The sequence below is a fragment of the Penaeus japonicus genome, unplaced genomic scaffold (assembly GCF_977035675.1).
Source record: "Penaeus japonicus unplaced genomic scaffold, GWHDUDI00000001_assembly GWHDUDI00000013, whole genome shotgun sequence".
NCBI lineage: Eukaryota > Metazoa > Arthropoda > Malacostraca > Decapoda > Penaeidae > Penaeus > Penaeus japonicus.
Genome location: NW_028234415.1, coordinates 5,845,547 through 5,858,137, shown reverse-complemented (window position 1 = coordinate 5,858,137; position 12,591 = coordinate 5,845,547).

Below are 12,591 nucleotides of genomic sequence, written 5' to 3'. Positions count from 1 at the left end.
ATGTTGCACTGCTAGATACTAGATAGATCTATTTACTGATGTTATTATCTATGCAACATTGCAGGATATCTGTTTGAGTTATCATATGCATGTTCTTTGATATTGCACGCTATCGTTCTTTGTCGTTTGTGATATTTGTTGTTGTTTTTGTTATGATTTGCTATTTTGTTTTCAGTGATGATGGTAATGATAATGATAATAATGATGATGTTAAAAATAACAATAACGATAATGATAATAATGATGATGATCATTGTTATTATGATAATGATGATAATTATTATTAACATGACAATGATAATGATTATTATTATGGTAATAATGATAATGATAATGAATATGAGAATCATAACGATAAAGATAGTAATAATAATACCAACAATGATGATAATAATCATTATCAATATCAGTATTATGGTAGAAATAATAAAAGTAATATCAATAATAACTATAATCATAATGATTATAATAGTGACAACTATGAAAATTATTATCAATGATAATGATGATAACAATAATAACAGCAATAGTAATGATGACTATAGAAATGATAACGAATATGCAGTAATAATAAAAAAAATGATAATACTAACAATAATGATAATCATGAGGACAACGATGATACTAACAACAATAGAAATAATGATATTAGTAGTGATAATGATAATAATGCTAATGAAATGCTTACATAATATTGATGATAGTGGTAATGATAGTAATGATTATTAACATTATTATTATTTTCATTATTATCATTATCATCATCAATTTTTCTAGTATATATTTTTATATTGTTATTTATATCATCATCGTTGATAATACTTTTATTGTTATTGTTGCTACTGCTATTGTCGTTCTTATTGTTGTTATTATATCCTTTATCACTAATGTTATCAATATCTGTTATTTTTGCTAACATTATTTCTAATATCATCATTATTATTTTTATCAACATAATTGATATCATCACTATCGTATTGTGATTAATGACATTATTATCATTATCACTATTGTTACTGTTATCACCATTATTATCATTATTTCGATCATCATCATGATCATCATCATTATAATCATTATTATTACTAATATCATAATGACAACAATAACAAAGTAGTAATAATGATATCAGCAACAATAGTAATAATAATGACTATGATAATAGTAACAATGATAATAATAATAATGATTATGCTGATAATTATAATGATGATCTTAACAATGATGATAATAATGATGATAAGGATAAGAGTGATAACAATAACAATAGATAAAGCTAATAAAAAAGATAATAATGACAATGACACTGATGCTAATAGTAATAGTAGTGATAGTAATAACAAATATAATAACATGAACAATAACAATGATAACAACAACACTGATACGGCTTATAATAGCGACAATGACGATAATAACAATATCAATAATGATAATAATAACAAATATAATAACATGAACAATAACAATGATAATAACAACACTGATACGGCTTATAATAGCGACAATGACGATAATAACAATATCAATAATGATAATAATAATGAGAGCAACAATAACCACAATAACGATAACACTATAAAAATAACCAAACAAACTACGAGAAAAAAGTGATTCTATGCAATACTCTGCAATACTCTGCAATACTCTCCACATGTATTTCCGATACAAAGGAGATGAATTACAGCGGCACTTTGACTCAAATTCACCCACGAGCCTCTGTATGTGATATTAATTCCAATTGGAATTTTATATGGAAAATGGATGGATGGGTCGCGTAGGGATTTGGTGCCCGCTTGTGCTACTGAATTCCAAGCTTGTTGCTGTGCGTATCTATATAGATATACGTATGGATATTTTTCCCAAAACCAAAAAGGATTTGGTTGTGTTGGTCCGTGGCAGTTGAGCGTCCCTTTCTTTACCCTAAAACCTATGATATGGAAGGAACGCGGCAAAGGTGGTTTTTTTTTCCCCCCCCACCCCGCATACTGCCGCCACCGCCCATCTACATGCACTGACAGTGACACTGACTGTTCAGTACAGTGAAAAATTATGCTCATGTGGCCTAAATTATTTTAGAAGAATTATTACTGTGACTACTACTACTAGCTATATTATTAATGATTCACACGGACCTTAGTCTTGAAGTTTGAACTATGAAAAGCATCGACACCTCTTTAGAGGCTCAATAACAGGAGAGGAACAAAACTAATGGGATGAGTACTTAAATTGAATAATTTACGTTATTTATATGCGTTCTTAATTGGGCGAAGCATCCACATTAAAAGTATAACTAATTAGAAAATGCAAATGAGTTTGTTGCAGAGTTCAAAACTTTGAAATCTTTCGAATTCGTTCAACTACATAACGTTTTCGTAAATCTAAATCATTGCAATCAAGTGTACCTCAAATTTGATCAAGTATAATAATTGTTGTAAGTTTAACATAATGTTAAATTTACAACAATTATTATATTTGATCAAATTTGAGGTACACTTGCAAATTATACATAAAGTATAATTTAGATTCGAGGACAAATGATCCGTGCATGTAGTGGGGTGGCGGCAGTATGCGGACTGCCGCGTTCCTTCCATATCATAGGTTTTAGGGTAAAGAAAGGGACGCTCAACTGCCACAGACCAACACAACCAAATCCTTTTTGGTTTTGGGAAAAATATCAGTCTTTTTCAGTGTTCAGAGATCTAATAGGTTTAATTGACCAATTATCTAATTGAGGGAATAATAATGAATGGTCTCATGTGGCACCTACTACACTCAATCAATGTCAACAAGACAGATATCGTTGGATTTACGACGCTATCTTATGTGTGAGCCGAGATACGAGCGTTAATTGGTTTAATTGGCCAATTATTCAATTAATGAAATTGATGAAATGTTTCATCCAATAGCCAACGCAGCGATATGAAAAGCACTAAGAATTAATTTTGAGTTGAAACTGGTTTTTTTCAGACATTAAACGTCAAATACAAGTGGTGTTGTGTGTGCAAAAATCGGCTTACCGTGTGTTACTAATGACGTCACAAATACGTCATCAAAATAAGGATACCTCAAAACCAGTTATTAGCAAATTCGAGACTACAACCGACATCATATCGAAAGATGAAGGCCTGGGACATCCCCATTCTCTCACATTAAGGTTTATCGTTTTAATGTTTTTTCGCGACTTTTTCGCGTCAAAATGGTTTAAAAAGTCGCGAATATCTCAATGCATGGAAGCCCGGAACGTTTTGACGGCATTTTCAGAAAGTACATTAAATTTCATTTCTACGCTAGCATGATCATTTTTTTCCTATCTATTTTTGGATAGTTTGATTTTGAAATTCGTGATTTTGTGACGTCATTATGACGTCATCACTGCGTCATCAGATGTTTTTTCAGGACAGTTTTTGAAAGTTTGAACTTTCTTCTTTCCAATGCTGTGTTGCTAAATCGCGTATCTTTTATACTTCTCGAGATATATCATCACAAAGAGGACCCACTTTTTGCCTAAAAATATCCTCTACCTGTATGTATATAATCGTACCAATTTTTAACAAGAACACCCTCATTTTCGGCGATTTCAGGTTGTAATAACTCGGCCGTTTTTAATCCAATCGATCTGAAGTTTTAAGTAATTCGGACGTCGGGAAGTTGGGTAAATTTTTACCTGAAATTCGGCGAATCCACAGAAACATATAGTAGGGGGCTGGCAAGCGGAGTTACCGGAACTTGTCCTACGACTCTCGGATTGTACCAAACTCACCTCCGATGCTCGGGCCTTCGGCCCTCGCACCGGAGGCTCGTCTACGAGCTCACCCTCGGACCCTTCGGGTCCTCGGGCTCGCATACTGCCACGGGGGGCTTGCCAGCCCCCTGATAGTCAGGGTGAGGTGCGTAGATGCGACTGTGCATGCGCGCGCATTTGTTAACGTATAGTGATCGGGTAATGTACATTGTACACGCTTACATTTACGGTATATGTTAACACACTTTTACCTAGATATGCATGTACGTTTGTATATATATTTCATTGAATATTTCATATAGGTTTATGTATGTTGTAATTCAATTTGTAATTTTCATATGATAGCTTACAAACATACAACATAGTTTAAACCAAAGAGAGAAAGGGGAAGGCAAATTCAGCAGAATGACGAAGCTAAGTGACTAGGGTAGAAAAAGCTTTTTATTTTCTGATGTACATGAGAATTGATTCATTTCGATCATAAGAACAAGTTAATGTTAAATGATATTCGTTACCTTATAAGGGAGAAGACTTTATTCTAAAGGTATATTAACAATAAAGGTCATTCGAGGTCACCTAAAGCCGCGTAAGGGTAAGAAGAATTCTTCAAGACTAATCTAACGTTGAACTAAGAAAAAGAAAAATACAGAAAGGTAAGATAAAACGTCTCCCCCAAAAAGTACCAATATCAAGGAGACAAAATAGGAGGAACAAGAACGCCCCAAAAAATACGACATCCAAATCTCACCACAATACCAGCTGAAAGTGCCGAGCAAGTAAAACAGACAAAAACAAAAGCAAAAACAAAAGCAAAAACAGACAAAAACAAAACAAATGACGAACGAACAAAATCCGACAGCGAACGCATGCCCGGAATTCACTCCCTGCAAATTCGACGCATAGACTTCATTCTCTTCCTCCCGATGATTAATGAAACGTGGCAGAGTTATCATCATCATCAGATCCGCGCTATCGCCACACTGTTTGTTGACATTGCCGCAGCCGAAACAATTTGTTGGGAGACCCGCCAGCTCGGTGTCACATACATGCCATTTTGTGGGTGTGTGAGGGAGATTGCTGATGAGGGAAGAGGGAAGAAGAGGAGGGGAAGAGGGAAGAAGAGGGAAAGAGGGAAGAAGAAGAGGAGGGGAAGAGGGAAGAGGAGGGAAAGAGGGAAGAAGAGGAGGGGAAGAGGGAAGAAGAGGAGGGGAAGAAGGAAGAAGAGGAGGGGAAGAGGGAAGAAGAAGAGGAGAAGAGGGAAGAAGAAGAGGAGGGGAAGAGGGAAAGAGGGAAGAAGAGGAGGAGGGAAAGGGGAAGAGACGGGGGTGGAGAATAAGGTAGGCGGAGGCGAACGGAGTGCTGTGAGGGAGATTGCTGATGAGGGAAGAGGGAAGAAGAGGAGGGGAAGAGGGAAAGAGGAAAGAAGAAGAGGAGGGAAAGAGGGAAGAAGAAGAGACGGGGATGGAGAATAAGGTAGGCGGAGGCGAACGGAGTGGTGTGAGGGAGATTGCTGATGAGGGAAGAGGGAAGAAGAGGAGGGGAAGAGGGAAGAAGAGGAGGGGAAGAGGGAAGAAGAGGAGGGGAAGAGGGAAGAAGAGGAGGGGAAGAGGAAAGATAGAGGAGGGAAAGGGGGAAGAGACGGGGGTGGAGAATAAGGTAGGCGGAGGCGAACGGAGTGGTGTGAGGGAGATTGCTGATGAGGGAAGAGGGAAGAGGAGGAGGGGAAGAGGGAAGAAGAAGAGGAGGAGAAGGGGGAAGAGGAGGGAAAGGGGGAAGAGACGGGGGTGGAGAATAAGGTAGGCGGAGGCGAACGGAGTGTTGTGAGGGAGATTGCTGATGAGGGAAGAGGAAGAAGAGGGAAGAGGAGGGGAAGAGGGAAGAGGAGGGGGTGGAGAATAAGGTAGGCGGAGGCGAACGGAGTGCTGTGAGGGAGATTGCTGATGAGGGAAGAGGGAAGAAGAGGAAAGAAGAGGAGGGAAAGAGGGAAGAGGAGGGGGTGGAGAATAAGGTAGGCGGAGGCGAACGGAGTTGAAGTTGTGATGGAAGCGACGATGATGTACGTGGGATTTTGCAGGTGGAGCGACGAGGACGAAAAGGAGAAACGAGAGGTGAATGGAGAATAAAGGAGACAAAGAGAAGGACGGGCGGCTCGATTTTAGAAGGGAAAGGACAATAGCAGGCGTGTGTTTCTTTTTTTTTCTGCAGGTAAAACGGCGAGGCAGAAATGAAAAGAAAAAAAACAAGGAGAGGAGAAGGAGGAAGCGCGAGAAGAATGAAGGGGTGCGAAAGAGCCGGCTGATGAGAGGTGAAGGGAAAGAAGAGAGGGAGAAGGAAAATAAGGAAGAGGGATAAGGAGGAAGTTGAAATGAACTGGAAAGGGCGATGACATACAAGCCATTTTGCAGGTCCCGCCGCGAGGATGAAAAGGGGACATGAGAGGTGAAAGGAGAAGAGGGAAGATTGAAAATAAATGGGATTAAAATAACACGCACCAAGGAAGAAAAGGAGAGAAGAGGCGAGAAAAGAAGATAAAGAAGAGAATGAGAAAATTCATTTCGATATGGACAGACTGACACGAAGCTGAAAGGAAAATGACAGGGTTGCTTTACAGGCGTTGTGATGGAGAATACTGAAGAGGGAGAACAGAAGAAAAAAGAAAGAAAAAGAAGACAAGAAGAGGAAGAGGAATTGTGCTGGAAAGAGTATTTAGTCTACCCCCCCCCCCCCTTCCTCCCTTTCCCCGACCCCTTCTTTTAGGTAACCTCCAATACCACTCCCGCATTCTTAAACGTGGTTCATAATACGTCATATATACAAGCAATAAGACAGACAAAGACTCAGTAAGGAAAGCATAAGCCAGATTTGCAGAGCAGATGCTTCGCACGGGCTTATATGCACTTTGCCGAGCCCGCCTGTGTCAGTGAGTCCTAACTCGTGAAAGTGTGCCAAGTGTAAAGTGAATAACTCGTCAAAGTGTGCCAAGTGCAAAGTGAGCTTGTGTCCTTACGTCCAGGCGACAGTGGAATCTGCTGATCTACCGACCACGGGTATGTGAGGCCGGCGCGTTACCTCTGTACCAGTATGACGGCTGAAGATTCACTCTATTAAGTGACTTATTGTTCTATGTTTTTTAATCAAGAAGAAAAACTTGCAACAAGTAGTATAGTTCGTGTTCATGAGGAAGAGAAGGAGAAAGAAGGTTGAGATAATGGAACTGAAAATAACAGTAATAGTAATAGGTAGATAGATACTAGATGGCTTTGATGGAAGAGAAACTGGTGGAAAGAAAAGGAAAGAAAGTATAGGAAGAAGAAGATCGGATTAGAATTAGGAGGATAAGGAGAAACACAATTATCAGAAGTTACGTCAAATAACCTAATTTCAGTCCTTAAATAACCCATCTCTCCTTCGTCACTTCCCGCTTCCTCCTACCTCCCTCCTTATCCTTCTTTCCTCTCATTTTCCTTCCATCTCCTCTTCCTTACTTTATCTATCCTTCTTCTTCCTTCTTCTTTTCTGTCTTCTCCTTCCATCATTCTTCCTTTCTGTCTTCTCCTTCCATCACTCTTCCTGCATTCCTCCCTCTTACCCTCCTCATACTTCCTCCTCCCTACTCCTTCCCTCCCCCATTCCCTCCTCTCTCTCTCTTCCTTTCCTCCTCCCTCTCTCTTCCTTTCCTCCTCCCTCTCTCTTCCTTCTATCCTCCCTCTTCCCCCCTCCCTCCTTCTTCCCTCCCTATTCATTCCCTCTTCCCTCTCTCTTTCCCTTTCCCACCTTCCCTCCTCCCTCTTCCCTCCCTCTTCCCTCTTCCCTCTTTTTTCCTCCCTCTCCCTTCTCTCTTCCCTCTTTCCTCTGCCCTTCCTCCTCCCTCCTCCCTCCCTCTTCCCTCCTCCATCCCTCTTCCCTTTTTCCTCCTCCCTCCTACTTCCCTCTTCTCTCCTCCCTCTCCCTCCTCCCCCTTCCCTCTATCCCTCTTCCCTCCTTCTTCCCTCTTCCCTCCCTCTTCCTTCCGTCTTCCCTCTGCCCTTCCTCCTCCTTCCTCCATTCCTCTTCCCTTTTTCCTCCTCCCTCCTCCATCCTTCTTCCCTCCTCCCTCTTCCCTCCCCCTTCCCTCTATCCCTCTTCCCTCCTTCTTCCCTCTTCCCTCCCTCTTCCTTCCGTCTTCCCTCTGCCCTTCTTCCTCCTTCCTCCCTCCCTCTTCCCTCCTCCCAAACCAGACGACTGACTCCGATGTTAAAAGTTTAGGGTCGTAGTTCAACCAAGTTTAGACAGTGTTGGGACGTTTGTGCTGTTTACTCGTCGAATCGGAACTCTCTGGTGGTGACGAGTTCCTGCTTGCGTGATTCTTGGTTAATGGGTTGAGTGGGTTCGGTTGGGGGGAAGTCCTGCTTGCGTGGTTCTTTGGTTAATGGGTTGAGTGGGTTTGGTGGTGACGAGTTCCTGCTTGCGTGATTCTTGGTTAATGGGTTGAGTGGGTTTGGTTGGGGGGAAGTCCTGCTTGCGTGATTCTTGGTTAATGGGTTGAGTGGGTTTGGTTGGGTGGAGGGGGGAAGTCCTACTTGCGTGGTTCTTTGGTTGATTTGGTTAGTGGGTTGAGTGGGTTCGGTTGGGTGGAGGGGGGATGTCCTACTTGCGTGGTTCTTTGGTTGATTTGGTTAGTGGGTTGAGTGGGCTTGTTTGTGTGGAGATCTTATTTCCGCGATTCCCCCCCCCCTTTTTTGGCTTTTGTTTGATTGACCCTCTTCCTTGTGTTGGTGTTTTTTGTATGTGTTTTGTATTGTTGATTAGTGTTGTTTTTGATATATATTATTTAATTATAATTAGTTGATGTATTGAGTAATTATATTTTTAAATTTATTTTATTAATTATATATATATTTGTATATACATTATATGTAGAAGTATGTATTGTGTTTGTATGTGTATATGTATATATATGTTTATATTTATAGAAATTAGTTTATATATATTTGATTTATGATATTATTATTATTATATTGATATTGTGTTATTGTATTAATGTGTATATTGTTGTTCTAATATTATATATATATATGTATTTGGTATATATATATATTGATGTTGATTATATTATCATGATTTTGTATATGTTTATATATATATAGGAATATATTGTATTTGTAAAATATACATTTAGTATATTTATGTGGTCTATATTATTGATGTTTGTATATATATAGTTATGTTCGGTTATTTAATATATATATCTGTCTGTATGATGTTGAGTTGTATGTGTGATGTGAATTGTGTTGTTTGTTAGATATATTTAGCTAATTATTGTATACATTGATAGATATGTTTGTGTTTGAATTAGTACTATTTACATTGTCCTAGATAGATATTTATTGTTAATTATATTATGGGTTGTACCATTTGTGAACAGCTTTTGGTAGAAGTTTGTAGTGTTTTCTGCGTGCACTATGAACTCACCATTCACAGAATGACGCAGAGTATTATTGTGAGAGTTGATTCTTCTTTGATTCTTTATGATTTCGCATTTGACTGTTGTTGTTTGTCCTTCTTGATTTTTTCTGCTTTTTTGTGGTTTTCACGCGATTGAGGTGTAGATAGCTGTGTCGACTCACCATAGTTTTACATTCGCTGCGTTGTGTTGTGGTGTGCGTTTGATTGTTAATTTTTATTGTGAGTATTTTGTTTAGTTTGTTGGATTGTGAGTGTGTGTCACCTCTCTTTTGTATGATCGCCTTCTTTGCTTTCTCTCTTTCTCTCTTCTTGTATTAGTTCTCTTTTTGTGCTATTGTATATATATTGATAGAATTATGTATTATTTATTATTATTTTTGGTTGATTTGGCTGTAGGGTTGACTTAGACTTGGTTGAGTGGAGATCCTATTTCCGCGATTTTTTTTTTTTTTTTTTTTTTGGGGGGGGGGGGGGGGGGGGGGTTGATTGATCTTGGTTAAGTAGAGATTCTGCTTCCTTGGTTTTGGGTTGACTGGTTTGAGTGTGGTAATATATATAGTGAGTTATGATGGGCTTCGACGATATGATGCGACTGTGTGTAGAGATATATGGTTGTTTCTCTGTGTTTTTTTCGCATGATATTATATTTTTTTCTTTTCTTTTCTTTTCTTTTTCTTTTTTTTTTTTTTTTCTTTGAGGGGGGGGGTTGTTCTGTCTGTGGGTTGTCTTGTCTCTGTTTGCTCTCATGTCGTCTGTAGCTTGTTTTGTAGCTTGTGAGTTTGTTTATCTGTGATTTGTTTTGCTTGTACGTAAGATTGTATTAACATGTAATTGAGGACGCCTATAAGAATACGTTTGTCTTGTGATATACAAAAATAAAATTGCTGTAGTTCAAATACAGTTTGATAGAATAAAGTTGAAAGAGAACCAGCATATCAAAAGTTTTTTTTTAAATCCCCAACAGGACAATAAATAAAAGAAAAGGGGTCAGAGTTCACGAGGAAGAAAAAAAACATAAAACAATTACTTTACACAGAAGAGCAAAGTTAAGAGTCAACAAACATTTCCTCTGAAAACAGGAATCCAAGCCTGGAGAAAATTAATCCAGTTTTACCGAAGCACGAAAAGAAAAATAATAATAAATAGATTTTAAAAAAAAGTGAAAATAAGGTAAAGATATAAAAAAAAATAATAAATAAATAAATAGATACATCATTCCTTTTTTTCCCCAATAAGATACAATAAACTCCGCCCCGGAAAGTCACTTTAAGAAGGAGGAATTAATGAAGGTCGAGAGGAGTGCGATGCGAAAGGGCTAAGAAGTTTTAATGGATTTTGAGTCAATTGATGGAGAAAGTAACATGCTGGAGAGGTGCAGAGGGAGGGGGGGGGGGGGAAAGAGAGGTTGGGGGGGGGGGGAGAGGGGGGAAAGAGAGGTTGGGAGGGAGGGGAGAGGGGAGGAGATGGAGAGGTGCAGAGGGAAGGACGGGAGGAGGGGGGGAAGAGAGGTTGGGATGGAGGGACGGGGGTAGGGTAGAGGGGAGGAGATGGAGAGGCTGGGAGGGAGGGGGAAAGGGAGGAGATGGAGAGGTGCAGAGGGAGGGAGGGGGGGGGGGGAGAGAGGTTGGGTGGGAGGGGGGACGGGAGGAGATGGAGAGGTGCAGAGGGAGGGAGGGGGGGGGGGAAGAGAGGTTGGGAGGGAGGGGGGACGGGGGGAGAGGGAGAGGGGCAGAGGGGGGGGGGGGAGGGGGGGGGAGATGGAGAGGTTGGGAGGGAAGGGGGGGAGGCGGGGGGAAAGGGATAGGTTGGGAGGGAGGGACGGAGAGGGGGGGAAAGTGAGGTTGGGAGGGAGGGACGGGGTAGGGAGAGGGGAGGAGATGGAGAGGCTGGGAGGGAGGGGGAAAGGGAGGAGATGGAGAGGTTCGGAGGGAAGGAGGGGAGAAAAAAAAGAGAGGTTGGGAGGGAGGGACGGGAGGAGGGGGGGAAAGAGAGGTTGGGAGGGAGGGACGGGGGTAGGGGTAGAGGGGAGGAGATGGAGAGGCTGGGAGGGAGGGGGAAAGGGAGGAGATGGAGAGGTTCGGAGGGAAGGAGGGGAGAAAAAAGAGGTTGGGAGGGAGGGACGGGAAAAGGGAGATGGAGAGGATGGGAGGGAGGGACGGGAAAAGGGAGATGGAGAGGATGGGAGGGAGGGACGGGAGGAGGGGGGAAAGGGAGAGGTTGGGAGGGAGGGACGGGAGGAGGGGATAAGGGAGAGGTTGGGAAGGAGGTATAGGAGAAGCGAGAGGTTGGGAGGGAAGGGACGGGAGGAGGGGAGAGGGGAAGGGAGAGGGACGGAGGGACAGGAAGGGGGAGGGGAGTTAGAAAGTGGAAGAGGTGGAGAAGGGAGTGGGGAGGAGTCGGAGACGGAGGTGGGAGTTACGGGGAGAGGGGATGGGAAGGGGGAAGAAGAGAGGGGAGGGGTCGGACAGCCGGGTGGGAGGGAGAGAGAGGAATGGTGTAGAGGGTAGAGAAGAACAGGGATGAGGGAAAGGAAAGGGAAGGGGTAAAAGGGGGGGCTAGAGAAAGAGGGACAGAGAGGTTACGGAGAAGAACAGGGATAAGGGGAGGTGGCGGCGGACTAGATAGAGGGAAGGCAGAGAAAGGAACAAGAAGAAAAAAAAACGAATGAGGAAGAGGGACGGGGAAGGGAAAGGGAGAAGGAGAAGGGGAGGGGGAAGCTGGACTAAAAAGGGATAGGGGGAGAGATTGGCGGGGAAGGGAATGGGAAAAGAGAAGACGGAAGAGAGAGGGGAAAAGGAGATAGATATTTAGATAGAGTGAGAGAGAAAGAAAGAGAGAGAGGAGAGAGAGATTGATAGAGAGAGAGAGAGATGAAAAGGAGGAGCGAGCGAGAGAGGAATAGATTGAGTGAAGAGAAGACCTGAGAGAACAGGAAAGGGGTAGAGGGACTAAGAATCTTAAAATTCTCAAAAAGTTTTTGACGTGTAGGGTCGTCATACAGGGCGCATATCACACATATGTGGCATTCGTGTGTGTGCAATATGTATGTGTGTGTGTGTGTGTGTGTGTCGTGTGGGGGGACGGGGGAGTAGGTCTTGGCAAGGGAGGTTAAAAGACGTGTTGTAGACGCTTTTTTTTTCTTGTTTTTCAACCTTTCTTAGGCGAAGCATGAGTATTTTTTTTTTTCTTCTTCTTTTTTTTGAGTTAGTGTTTCGTATTGTTATTTACGGTATGCTGTGGGATCTTGCTCCATTTACGTGTGGGTCATGGAAAATGTCCGTGCTTGCAAGTGCCTGAGTTGTTGGTGTGACTTATCATACATTTCTGCATGTGTGAGCAGCGTCCAGGACTAGTGTTGGGAAGGTATGCTTGTTATATTCGAGTGTCTTTGTATCTGTGTG